Source organism: Boleophthalmus pectinirostris, unplaced genomic scaffold (genome assembly GCF_026225935.1).
Source record: "Boleophthalmus pectinirostris isolate CB_2022bp ecotype Guang Dong unplaced genomic scaffold, ASM2622593v1 HiC_scaffold_18, whole genome shotgun sequence".
Taxonomy (NCBI): domain Eukaryota; kingdom Metazoa; phylum Chordata; class Actinopteri; order Gobiiformes; family Gobiidae; genus Boleophthalmus; species Boleophthalmus pectinirostris.
Window position 1 is genome coordinate 11,176,090 of NW_026571133.1, and position 14,056 is coordinate 11,190,145.

Below are 14,056 nucleotides of genomic sequence, written 5' to 3' on the forward strand. Positions count from 1 at the left end.
TCAATACTGGACTGTTTCCGCACATTTGTTTACGTGTTACAGAAACAAAACTTAAAACCACATGGCTAATAATGCATAAACTAGAAGCACTAAAAAACAGCTCGCTCCTTGTGTTGCTGATGCGGTTCAGTTTCTGTTGGACTTAAGGACACGACTCAGCACAGAGGCTGTGCTGATAATGGTGAGTCTGTTCTGTGTATCTATCACGTTGGAGATGGTTCATGCTAAACTTTATACAAATGCCAGGTTAAATCCTTGCCTCCTAGAGTTGTGGTGGTGAATTACCTTAAAAAACAACAGCAACAAGGCGACGGCGGCAGTGCGCGTGAAGTCGACGCAGAACTATACTTCGCCTTTAAAATTGAGCTTTAGGAGCACTGCAAAAAAACGCAGCTTTGACGCTCTCAAAATCGTGTTGTCTGAGATTGCAAATTTTCAGTCAAAAATATAGATCGTTCAGCCCTACTCTCCACAGATCTGATCAGTAACTTAGCCTGGTTTAGTCCATGAAGATAGAAAGGTTTAATACCAAACTGTGAAACATTCCAAAGTAGGGGTGTAACAATATCCAAGTCTCACGATACAATATCATCACGGTATGAAGCTCATGGTACAATATTTATTGCGATATTGTGGGAAAGCTCAAGATATGGTGGTGAGTCTCACGATTAGGAATTTAACACTATCCAAATCTCTCAGTATGATATTTTCATGATATACATCTCACTGTATATTTATTGCAATATTTTATGGAGGCTGTGAACAAAACTGTTAATGTGCGACTTTTTCCACTTAAAATGCCTTGACAAGACTTAATCCAAAGAACTAAGACTTAAAAGTGCTTAGAACTGTTATTTCTTCATGTAGTCTACACTGAAATGGAGCAAAGGATCATGGTCTATGTAGTTCCCTCTGTCTTTTTTAAGCTATTGCTGCACCATAACTCTTAATTTAAGCAAAGAGACTTGTAATTCGATATATTGTGATGGTCCACGATTATTGTGAGAACCTTGACGATACGATATCACAATATTTCAGTTATTGTTACATCCCTATTCCAAAGCAATAACAACTCCATGGAGAAAAGCATTTGACAGACCCTCCACCACAAAAGTTACACAATGCAATAAAAACAAAGGCAAGATCATGAGAATTAAAGGTTAAACATAATGATCTTAACTGTACTTTTATAAAATTAGTAGTGATTTGTCATACACACTTGATTTCGCTTGATTTGAGAGCGCCCCATTATCTGAAAACATGGCTTTATGGGGACATCAGTCTAATGCCTTGAAAGTGGGTTGGCCTGTCTGTAACTCTGAGGACGCGCTGACATCAAGGAGACTGTGGCTGTATATTCACTGTGTAATTATTTGGGTTGGGATGACTGCATTTCATTTCGCATGAATAAAAGATAACTGTGTGTTTTGGTTGAGAGGCAGAAGAAGAAGAAGAGGAGGAGGAGATAATGCGAGAACTCAAGGGCACGGGTTTAAACAGAGCGAACGAGTGGGGACGAGGAACATTTCAGCTGAGATCGGTCACTTTTTATTGTCAGAACAAAGAGGAGTTTTGCTTTATGTTCAAAGTGGTCATTTATATTTAATCTATTCCCTCTTTCTTGTCACAGAATGGGTTTGAGATGAGTCCTTGTCTGTTTGGATCATCGTCATGACGTTTGACAGCACGTCCTCTAAAGAGTCGTCACTCCGGTCCAAGTTCCCCTCGCCAGTAAATACAAATTAAAGGTGCGCTATGTAACCTTTCCTTTTGTCTCCATGGAGATGTTATCACTTTGTCTGAACTGTTGCAATTAAACCTACTCATGTCCATAGAAACAAGAAGGAAAACCTGGTCAAGTTATGAGGCCACTCACAGAATGTATGTTTTTCAAATTGTTTTTAGCAACAAAAGCACCTGGATTTGAATAATTGCAAGACAGACAAATTTAATCATACTGTAGACCTATGGAGGAAGCCTATGCACACTCTATTCCACTTTGTGATGTCATGTGGTAATACAGGAAGTGCTTCACAACTCCATACAACTTCTCTAGAATCATCTGGATGATTTCAGCCCTGGAATTGCCAATTTCTACTGAACAAAATGGTAAAAGGTAGCGGTTAACCAAAAACTCCAGCTTCATAACATCACAAGGTGGAACAGAACATTTTGAGCTCTGGAGAGGTATGCATAAACTAATTACTACTCAAACATGTTTGAATGAAACAAAACTATTTCCATCCATCCATCCATCCATTTTCGTCCGCTTATCCGGGGCCGGGTCGCGGGGGCAGCAGCCTAAGCAGGGACTCCCATACTTCCTTCACCCCAGACACGTCCTCCAGCTCCTCCGGGGGGACCCCGAGGCATTCCCAGGCCAGCCGAGAGACATAGTCCCTCCAGCGTGTCCTGGGTCTTCCCCGGGGCCTCCTCACGGCGGGACATGCTCGGAACACCTCCCGAGGGAGGCGCCCAGGAGGCATCCGGAACAGATGCCCGAGCCACCTCAACTGGCTCCTCTCGACGTGGAGGAGCAGCGGCTCTACTCCGAGCTCCTCCCGTGTGACTGAGCTCCTCACCCTATCTCTAAGGGAGCGCCCAGCCACCCTGCAGAGGAAACTCATTTCGAGCGCTTGTATCCGCGATCTCGTCCTTTCGGTCACTACCCAGAGCTCATGACCATAGGTGAGGGTAAGAACGAAGACTGACCGGTAAATCGAGAGCTTCGCCTTTCGACTCAGCTCCCTCTTCACCACAACGGTCCGATACAGCGACCGCATCACTGCCGAAGCTGCACCGATCCGCCTGTCAATCTCACGTTCCGTCCTTCCCTCACTCGTGAACAAGACCCCGAGATACTTGAACTCCTCCACTTGAGGCAAAGACTCCCCACCCACCCGGAGAGGGCAAGCCACCTTTTTCCGGTCGAGAACCATGGCCTCGGACTTGGAAGAGCTGATCTTCATCCCAGCCGCTTCACACTCGGCTGCAAACCGCCCCAGTGCACATTGTAGGTCCTGGTTCGATGAAGCCAACAGGACAACATCATCCGCAAACAGCAGAGATGAAATCCTGTGGTCCCCAAACCGGACCCCCTCCGGCCCCTATTTCAGGTATGTTTTTGTTCTTAGTGTGAATCATTGCAGTATAGAAATAATTATGATTAAAAGTGTGCAATAAGTTATTTTGTCATGTAGAATGAACTAGAAGGAATCATGTGTTTTTGTAGTTCCGTTTTACTGTATTGTACTGTGTATTACTGTAGTACATTTGACGATACCATGTCACAGTACTTCAGTTACATCCAAAGTAACAAATAGAGAAGTTGGACGGACATGTTAAAGTTTGTTCAGCATGGCAGAAAAGTATTTTCTAAAAACATTTTTTTTTCAGGAGAAGCATCAAGTCTTCTCAAGTCACAGGGCTCAAGTCCAAGTCAAGTCCCAAGTCTTAGTCCATTTTATCAAGTCACGTCTCAAGTCCTAAAAATAGTGACTCAAGTCTGACTCGAGTCCAAGTCACGATTTGCAAGTCCACACCTCTGGTAACAACATTTTAACATGGCTTAACGTTAATTTTGCATAAGACAGGTCATTTAAAAAGCACTTGCAAGGTTTTGTTTTTTTGTTATTTATGATTTTGTTATTTTTCACTGTGCTAAATAAGACTGTTGTTCTGAAGTGGAACACACTTTGGAACTATGTCCAGGAAAACACTCCATAAATAAACATTATTACATGTGCTGTTTTTCACACCTCCTCATCTACAGCCTTGAAAATGTTTTGGCCAATTTGTGCAAGATCCTAAAATAAACACAGTGGTTCAGCCAAAAAAAATCTCACTTTAATATTCCTTTTTCTCAGAACAGTGTATAGTTTTCACACCGGATTACATTACAGCTCCTTTAGCAGCAGAGAATTCCAGTTTCAGCCTTCCCTCGTGGTTCCGTATGGGCTCTGCTTCTCCCCAAAGCTCGGAGGTGCATTGTTCAGAAACTGGATTGAGACCAGAGATTTAGGACTTGGAGGATTAGACCAGGCAGAACTGTCCCTGGTGACTGCTCCCCCTTTTGTGCACAGAACCAAAAATACAGGTCCAAAACCACCAGAGGATAAGGCAAGACAATCCATCATATATGAGCGGGAAAGCCCACTTGTGGTCAGTTATGTGTCTTTTTCATAGCCAGTGTCCGATAATAGGAACATCTCTATTATATTATGTAGTTTGTATGCATCTCAGAGGGTTTAGGCGAGCAAGATTTCACATGGATATGAATGAAAAAATCTGAGCTATGAATCAGTTATCAGACATGCTTTATATGGGTCTTATGGTTTAGTTATGTCGAACCAATCCGTGTATCATTCGTTAATTAAGTTTTTCAAATTAAAACCAAAAATAAGAAAGCAAACAAACAAACAAAAAAACAACCAACAACTATTTTCTTCATTATTTGTCTCCAAAACCAAATGAAAAAACTGATAACGGATAATGATTCTGGGACCAGTCCTGGTCTCAGTTCCTTCTCAGTCCTGGGCCTGGTCCTGGTCCCAGTCTCGGTCCTGGTCCCAGTCTCGGTCCCGGTCTCGGTCCCGGTCTTGGTCCCAGTCTCGGTCCCCATCCTGGTCTCCATCCCGTTCCCGGTCCCAGTCTCGGTCCCTGTCCCAATCCCCGTCCCAGTCCCAGTCTCGGTCCCCGTCCCAGTCTCAGTCCCGATCACCTGAGTCTACGCAGGCGCACACTCAGTCCTGGTTTAGTCCTGGTTTAGTCCTGGTTCAGTCCGGCATCGCAGTTTAAGTCATGGAAACTGAAAAAATTGAATCATTATCAATTTTTTCATTTAGTTTTTTTTTTTCATTTTCTTTTATTTGGTTTTATTTTGAAAAATGAATGAACAAATGATAGAGATTCAAACCACGCAGCTTGAGGTGGAATGTCAGGATTATTTATTCTATATTATCCTGAAATTGTTATTTTTTTGTTAAATGTGCATCGTGTTCATTTTCTGGTGGAGGGTCCATCAAAGGCTTTTCTTCATGGAGATGTTGTTTTGTCTGGAATGTTTCACAGTATGGCATTAAACCTTTCTTCATCTTTATGGAGACCAAACCAGACAAATTTATAGGTCAGATCTGTGGAGAGACAATCCCGCTCAGTCAGAATGCCTGTCTTTCTAGATATTTTTAAGATACCTGTAACTGAATAAATGTAAGGTAAATCTGTTTAATGCCAAACAACAAGCGGGTGACGGACTCCCAAACAAAAAGTTATGCACTTATTAAATCTTAACTACATTTTTAGGCGTGGATTAAAGGTGCACTGTATATCTCTTTAACAACCACTGCAATATTTTCAGATTTCTCAAATTTCAAAAATCTCACAGCTATAACCTGAGACAGTAATTACAAATGTTTGTGAAATATGACAAAACAAGTTATCTTGAATTTTGACTGCTATTTTTATTTTATTCTTCTGTTATGAAGAATGATTTGTGTTGAAATTTCCCCATTGTAAGACAAATAATGGTTAGTTAGAACAGTTAGCAAAATAGTGTTTATGGACATACATTGAGGGATAGGGCCTGGATAAACTTTAGACATAAACAAAATCATGTTAGTTTATCCATAATAGCTTCTTGAATGTCATTTATGTAGCTTGGTTAAAAAAACACAAAACAAAAAAACACAAGTACAAGTAAACACAAGAAGCATTTTGCAGTGTCAAAATGTGTATAAACCACATTCATATTTTTCTCCCCAAAATACACTTGTATTCACTTGTAAACGCAGTATATAAAATGCTTCATTAACTCTGAGCCGGAGTTCATAAATAGAAGGTCTTTATCAGTCATAAAACACCAAGGTCCAAGCCTCACCTTGTCCGACACATATCACTTACTGTCCAAAAGTGCTTGGCTGCAGTTTAGTCCCGAGGAAGTCATTCTCTGGAGGTCCATCAAAATGTAACTTGTGTTTTAATATGTGCGTGTATTCAGTGAGAAGTCTCTGTTAATTTAAGTGCATATTATAGACCGTGCCAGAGTCCAATCCTGACTTTAAAGGTGCACTTTGAAACTTTTCTGGTGGAGGCTCTGCTACCTGCTCATCTTCTTAGTGATGTGATTGTTCAGTAATGCTGATGGCGCCATACTTGTCTCTTAGCCAGGCTGGCGCCACCTAGTGCCACTGCTCAATTTCATTTCTCTCCTGCGACTAGGTCAGGAATCAGAATATACTAGACGGTTCGCAAAGACCCCAGAAGTGCGAGTTTGGGCACCAGTCAATCAGCAAAGAGCTATACATTCTGTGTTGGCAACAATTCCGAGATCAAGGATTTAAAGCCGGAACAAAGAGAATGTTTGGTGAATTTTATCGGGGGGAAAGACGTTATTGCCCTTCTTCCTATGGGATTTGGGAAAAGCTTAATATACCAGTTAGTCCTGTCAGCGGCGCATTACATACGTCATGACCAAATAGCAGCGATTGGTTAAATAAAAAGTACCAGCCTACCTTGCACCTTTAAGTGGCTTATATGTGTCAGTCAAAAGAAAACACTCTTCGCAGACAAAATTGCTCAGGATTAGGTGTGGGTAACGACAATTATCAGATTTTTTTTGTTATGCTTGTTAAAAATAATCAAATAAAATGTTTGTAATTATCAGGAATGTGCCACAACATGCCTTCATATGTACCAACAAAAGTATTTCAACTAAATCCGTCTTTCCTCCTTCCATGTCACATAGAATACCTTGTTCTTTCCAAAAAAAAAAAAAAACATTCTGTGGCATCGCCAAGGACTTTAGTGTGAGAGATCAGTGTGAGAACAACTGTCACCACATCGTCCTTTGATGCAAATTGTTGAGAAAAGAGGTGTGAACGGCAAAAGCAAAACCACTCCATGAAGTCAAAGCATGAGACAGCCTGGCAAAAGTACTAGAAAATAATGTTTTTTGTCAGCACAGTGAGCGGCTAGCACAGTAAAAGGAGCTTCCTGGGTGGGATTCCTCTGGCCTCTCCAATTTTTCCCATTAAAACTAAAATAGCCAAAAATTATTCAGCTAAGGCAGTGCTTCTCAATTATTTTCTGTCATGCCCCCCCCGCGTGACTATAGATAGTATCATTTGTCTATAAAATTGTTATAAGTGCACCTGTGCGTAACACTGCCACCTTATATGACGCCAACAACGCTCGCTGGTTTACTGAAGTAGCAGTCACAAAGCGGGATGATTGTCGGCAATATTCGGCATGTTTTCGCTGAAAAATCTCAACCGGCTTATCAGAGTGATTGGGGTGTAATGTATTTAAGTGACGCCTTAATTTATTGGGCTTCATGCTGTCGGCTGCCAACATTTTTAGACGCAGTAAGCACACCGGTCTTTCCTCGTCTCCCACCGTAGTCACAGTGAAGCCAAGCGCTACATACGCTTCGTCATATTTCCTCGTCTTAGCTTTCGGGAGATTTTCGTTTGTCTCTTTATCTCCGTCTCTCTCCGCCTGTCTTCTCATCCCTGTTAAATATTTTTTCATGGTGTCACTTGAGGGTCTGCTACACTTCGTGTCTACACTTCATACTCAAACTCTGTGCTGTGTGCAAAGCGCGCATGCTCAGTGCAAACAAAACTCCTACACCACCGAGCGAATGCTCCCTGCGCACACTCTGCCAATGAGAGCGCTCTGCCCCCTAATGTAGTGGAAGTGCAATTGCACTTTATTCTAAAGGCCCGTTCAGACCAAAGCGTCAAAGCGTCCACTTTCTATGTAAAGTCTATGTGGACGCGCGACTAGAGCGTCCTGCGTTTTTGCGGCGCGTTTTCAGCGTCAGCGCGGCGCGAATCTGGCGTCCAGCGCAGCGCGTCTTCAGCGTTTTGGCGTCAGCGGCCAAGACGCGCGTCCAAGGCGTCAGCATCAAGAAGTTGAAAATGCTGAACTTTTCGCGTCAGACGCGCCGCGTCAATCAATCAGGGACGAGTATCCAGAGACGCAGCGACGTTATTATCAGGAAGCAAGACCCGAGAACCAGAACGAGAACCACAAACATGAACGGAGAATAAATATATACGCCACAATCACCGAGCCGATCGCGAGGACTACACCAGGACCGGACCAGGACCAAACCAGGACTAGACCGAGACTAGACCGAGACTAGACCGAGACTAAACAAGGACTAGACCGGGACTAGACCGTGATTAGACCAGGACTAGACCGGGACTAGACCGGGACCAGACCGGGACTAGACCGGTATTAGACCAGGACGAGACCGGGACTGATCCAGTGTCATTAGCGGAGTAGAAATATATATACGCCCCAGTCGTCGACCCGATCTCCTCCGTTGATGTTTTATGTCATAAAAACACTCTCAGTCTGGTCTGACATTGTTTCGGAAAAAGAGCGGGACCGGGCTCTTGTTTCCAGGGCAACTGACGCGCATCAAGTACTTTTGTCCCGTTCGTCCACGGCGTCAAAGATGCGCGTCGGGGTCGTCTAAACTCAAATGCAAACGCGTCCAAATAGAGGCGTCAAGGCGTTTTTTGACGCGTTGGTGTGAACGGCCCTTAAGACAGTAAAAAAAAATCTAAATAAAAAAATAAAAAAGCATGCTCCCCGAGGTCAAACGCGCCCCCCTTGACGGAGCCTCGCGCATTTGAGAAGCACTGAGCTAAGGTAATAATCAAGCTCCAGTCAACTGAAGCTCACAAGGCTAGCAGTTACAGGGCAAAGCCAAGTCCTGTATTAGGAATAGGAATTTATTTATAGACAAAACAGATATAATAAAAATAAAATAAATAAACAACAAATAAAACAAATAACACCAGGACTATGTAGAGTTGGTTACCGTAATTTCCGGACTATAAGCCGCTGCTTTTTCCTCACACTCTGAACCCTGTGGTTAATAAAACAATGTGGCTAATATATAGACGGATTATTTGGCACATTGTCCATTCATTTATACGGTCTGTGGTTTGGCAACATAGCAGATGCAGATGCTGTCTGAGCAGTTCACACATGGATCTAGAGTTAACATGAAGTTTCTACACTAGCTAACGATATTGTCAGTGCACTCAAATAGTTTATCGTCATGTGATAAAATAAGTTATGACACTAAATGAACATTTGTGAGGGGGATACATCTTACCCATATGCATAAATGACGAGAAGAAACATCTCAAATTTCAGTAGCCGGACATCCACTCATACTTGATTGACAGAAGTAGCCTCGCTCCCAAAAGAGTCTGAAATCTGCTGAAATCCTCCAAGACACTAACATGATACAGACAGGATCGCGGCTCTTTCTGCAGGAGACATGCACAGTAGAGCACAGGGAGAGACGGGGGTGATGCGCCAAGGAAGATGCTTGTTTGTGTTTTGAACGGGTATTTTGTGCTTCATACATCCTCCACATCCTCCTCATGGAAAACACACAAAGAAATGCAGATGAGGCAGTGTTTAAGTTAAAGGCGATTGATGTGGGTGTGGACGAAGGAAACAGAGCTGCTGCACATGAGCTCGGCATCAGTGAGTCGAAGGTGAGATTTTGGCGACGGCAGCGTGACGAACTGACTCAATGCTAAAAGACGACAAAAGCTTTCAGAGGCGATAAAAGCAGACAGCCTGAACTTGAAAAAGTTCTTAAAGACGTGCACACCTGTGGTTTATATTCAGGTGCGACCTATATATGTACAATTTTATAATTTTGTCAAAAGTTAGTTGGCTTATATTCAGGTGCGCTTAATAGTCCGGAAAATACGGTAATATGAACACTCTAAGACCAAAATGACGAGACTCAGTGTAGCCGTTACAGAGAGAGGGGTGACAGATTTTTTTTCAGTGGAAAGTCAACTGGGGCCAGAGTCAATAGACCCGAAATCACCCCCATGGTTAGCTACGTCCATTTATATATACAATCTATGGTCCCAACTTGTAAGCCCATCAATAGCTGCTGAAATATGGTTGAAATACGGAGCAATTTCAAATGAATTTGAACCAATATCCAGTACTTTTCACTTCGCCAACCTATTTTAGCTTTATGTTATTTTATTTTGTATACATCCATGAATATGTGTGCGACTACATTTCCCAAGTTCAACCAGAAAAAACTACCACTGCTACCGAACCCCATTTGAAGTAGCTGGGCGTGAAAGCTGATCTAGCTAAACCTCAGATGTAAATATTTGGAGCATGTTAGCAGGTAAACATGTTTTTGAGGAGCGCTTCATAGAGACTTAGCCCCACAGTAGATTCAGCATGTCACATATGCTTACACAGGCAGGAGCGGAGATAGGCCCGCACACTGAGAGGACCGCACAAACATGCAAACAAACCCAAACCGAGGTGGCAGACAGAGCTCGCCGGGAAACCTGGGCACCATCTGCAAGAGACAGTTTCCCCCAAGCACGAATTTACAATCACACCTTTAAAAACATGACCAAAGAAACCAGCCATGTGCTATCCAGTGGTTTACCAGCATCCTCCCCCCATAGCGCCAACAGGAATAAGCAGAAATGGTGATTTAAAACAGCAGGGCTTTGAGTTATGTGGCAGGTTTTTGAAAGTTTGTAAAGGAGGATGTGGAAAAGCTTGAGGCGTGGTGATTTGTCTCTTACCGTCAGCGTCAGTGTTTTACAAATGTTGGAGATTTGATGCAGAAGATGGTGGACAGGTGCGAGAGGCCATGGGTGGACGGAGGGCGGAGTTACAGGGTTCAGGCTGAAGCTGATTGACAGAATGGGGATGCAAGCTTCACTGGCCAGTCAGCGTGTGTCCAAAAAGGTTGGACTGTAGACCAAAGTACACCAAAGCATGCCAAATCATTCAATGTGCATCAATATTGTTGCATTTTAGAGTTCTTAAATAGGGTTTAAAGGTACTCATATTACGCTATTTTCTAATTTATGTTTATGTTTCTTCATCAAAAACATACTCAGAGTTGTGTTTTGTTTCATTCACACATGTTTAACACACAAACACTGCATATTTAGGCTGAGGTCTTGTCTCAAACGGAAAACCCCCTCTTCCATTTTGTAATACAGGGAGTGCTCCATTGTGTTTTAAACTCCTTCACTAGAAGCTCTGGAATTGCCCACCTCTACTGAACTAAAGGTAAAAAGGCAGCTATTAACTTGAAAACTACCACTGCAGGACATCACAAGGTTGAACAGAAGGTTTTGAGCTTTGGAGATATAGACAGACAAATAAAAGCATTACTCAAACATGTGAACGCAACAATATTATAGCATGGCTTAAAGCTCACAAGAGTCAATTTTGTGAATTTAGGACTTTTAAAAGAACTCTTGGTGGTGTTTTTGCTGATGAAAAGAGACATAGGGTAAGGCTGTGTGAGGAGAGGAAAGACGGTTTGAGCAGGTCATCGTGAGTTTAGTGAGAGGCGAGAGTTTCCTGCACAAAGAAGCAGGAGAGGATCCGGTGCTTTCCCTGCCTCCAGCTTTGGCAGAGATCTGTGAGTGCTTACTGCAAAAGTGTCTTATAACATGATTTTAGAGCCAAAAAAGTTTGAATATTTCTCTATTAAATGTGAAAATAACCAAATGTGTTGATCAGTTGCATCATTTTTCAAATGGGAATAAAATATGATTCACTTAAATTGTTTAAGTAAGTGTTGTACAATTTTATTAAAAGGGGCTATATCGGGATATTTTCTGATCTCTGTTATAATGTTGTTTCCTCATCACAAACATACCTGAAGTTGTGTTTAGTTTTTTTCTTTTTTTTCTTCACATGTTTAACACACAAACCCTGCACATTTAGGCTGAGTTCTTCAACTGCATACATCTTCACTAGAATCATTTGGATCATTTCAGTCCAGTCTTTACTGAACTAAAGGTAAAAGGTAGCTATTAATTTGAAAACTACCATTTCATGACATCACAAAATGGAACAAAGCATTTTGAGCTTTGGAGATGTAGACAGATTAATAACAAAGGATTACTCAAACACGTGCAAATGAAAAAAAAACACAATTCCGGGTATGTTTTTGATGAGATAGCGGCATTATTATATGACTTAAAGCTCACAAAAGTCAATTTTGCACAAGGCATCCTTAAAAAATAGAAATCTGAAATGTATTAAAAAATAACTGATCAGTAGAAAAAGTAAACTTTGATAATTTGTTATATACACATGAATAATGACTAGAGACCCCTGGAAAGAGACAGCCACTTGCAAAGAGCCTAACACGGTGCACAGACACCTGCATATGAGGCCACACAGACGCGTCTCTCAGGCAATTTCTATTTCTAACTTCAAACTATTATTTTCGGAAAGAGCTTGGTTCAGTCGTTGCAAATTGACAAATCAATCTTCATAATTGGTTGCAGTGCAAAAGCAGATGTATTCCAGCTCTCTATAGGGCAACCGCTAAAACAAGGTCAGGCAATTAGCTCCCATCCTGACTAATTGGGCCTGATTTTGAACACAAGCTTGGGTCAGAACAGTCAAAGTCAACAGCCTATTATAGCGAGGCTTACATTTTATTCCAAAGTTTAAATCATGTCAAATTCTTTAAAGGTCCCATATTACACAAAATTGACTCTTGTGAGCTTTTAGCCATGTTAGAATGTTGTTACCTCCTCAAAAACATGCCTGAAGTTGTGTTTTGTTTCATTCACACATTTGAGTATCCTTTAAACTTTATTAATTAGTCTGTCTATTACTCTGTCTCCGGGACTGAAATCATCATCAATTAAGGTGTATGGAGTTTAAAAACACAGTGGACTACTTTCTGTATTACCACATGACATTACAAGGTGGAACAGGGTATTTTCTTATGTTATTAGGTTCTTTTTTCAGACCAAGAGTTTGTTTTCATACCTACATCAGTTTCGACTGCTCACTAGCGCTCTTCCTCAGAGTGGTCATGTGATGCTGCTGTGACGTGTCCGGTCAGCTGAAGTAAACAGGTTTTGGCGCTGTCTTCCTACTGGTGGAGACAGGATGACAGCGCCATCTGCAGTCCGACTTCCGCAGGACAGTATCCCAGGTGTGTGAGAGTAAAAAAGCCCCCTCGTCCCGGTTTATAGTCCTGTTGGGCACGTTTTCGTATTTCGATTGCCTCTTTAGTCCAGCGACGATGTTTGTTTTCGTCTGTCCCAATGATGTTTTTTTACTCTCACACACCTGGGATACTGTCCTGAGGAAGTTGGACTGCAGATGGCGCTGTCTTCGTTTGAGAGAAAAACTCTGTGTAAATAAGCAGGGTTTGTGTAAATGAAACAAAACAGCACTCCGAGTATGTTTTTTAACAAGGAAAGACTATTGTAACAGATCAGAAAATAGCATAATTTGGGCCCTTTAAAAGTAACAATTAGCCTTTTTGATTATTTGATCTCAATGTGTCAAAGCGGTGACCTAGTTGTCACTGATGCCGTTGCTAAAGAGGTGTTCTGTAATGTGCTTATTAAGTTTGAATATTGGGTGGGTGAAAATGGAGGAAGGCTAAAAGAAGCTTAAATATGTCCCTGGGCAAACTGTCCCAAATTTCCACATCCTCTTAGGCTCCAGCCAAGCAGTCTGCCTAATCCGCACCACTGGCACCACCACACTTTTTACAGGTTCACTGCTTAAATTAATGCATTTTTAGAGAATTATTATTGTGGCCATTGTTGCCAAGACACAGGAAGCGCTTTGTGGAATATAAAGTGATGTTCAGGAACAAAGCAAAGTCAAATTCAGTACTGGGATTTTTGTCTAAGATTTTCTGAAGGATGTAAGCCCTTTGCGACAGTGTGACATCTACAGTGCGCTACTTTGAGAATCTCGAATCCACACTTTATGAATTCAAACAATGCCATATCTGAAGGTCAGAGGAGGTTGAGAAACTTTTAAAAGCCCTCATGAATATGTCTGTTTGTAACTCTGCTTCTCCAAGTTAAGATGGACAGCAAAAACAGCTCGGATGAATGAAGCAACTGAATTTTGTAACCAAAATCATACCTTTTTTTTTTTTTTTTTTTATCTTTCTGTGATTTCCAGGCAATTTTGAGAATTTCTTAAAAGGGTTTATATTATAATGTTTCCTTGTTCAAAACATTAATTCACACAT

The 14,056-nt window shown here is 41.8% G+C and overlaps 1 long non-coding RNA gene across 1 annotated transcript in view; it reads right to left on the bottom strand.

Annotated features, from left to right (window-relative positions):
* Nucleotides 1-4,996: 4,996 nt before the first annotated feature.
* The window catches only part of LOC129408930 (uncharacterized), a 52,575-nt gene continuing 43,515 nt past the window's right edge, over nucleotides 4,997-14,056 (bottom strand). Inside the window, exon 4 of the long non-coding RNA XR_008632180.1 lies at nucleotides 4,997-5,132. This is a non-coding gene — a long non-coding RNA (uncharacterized LOC129408930). The remainder of the gene's footprint in view (nucleotides 5,133-14,056) is intronic.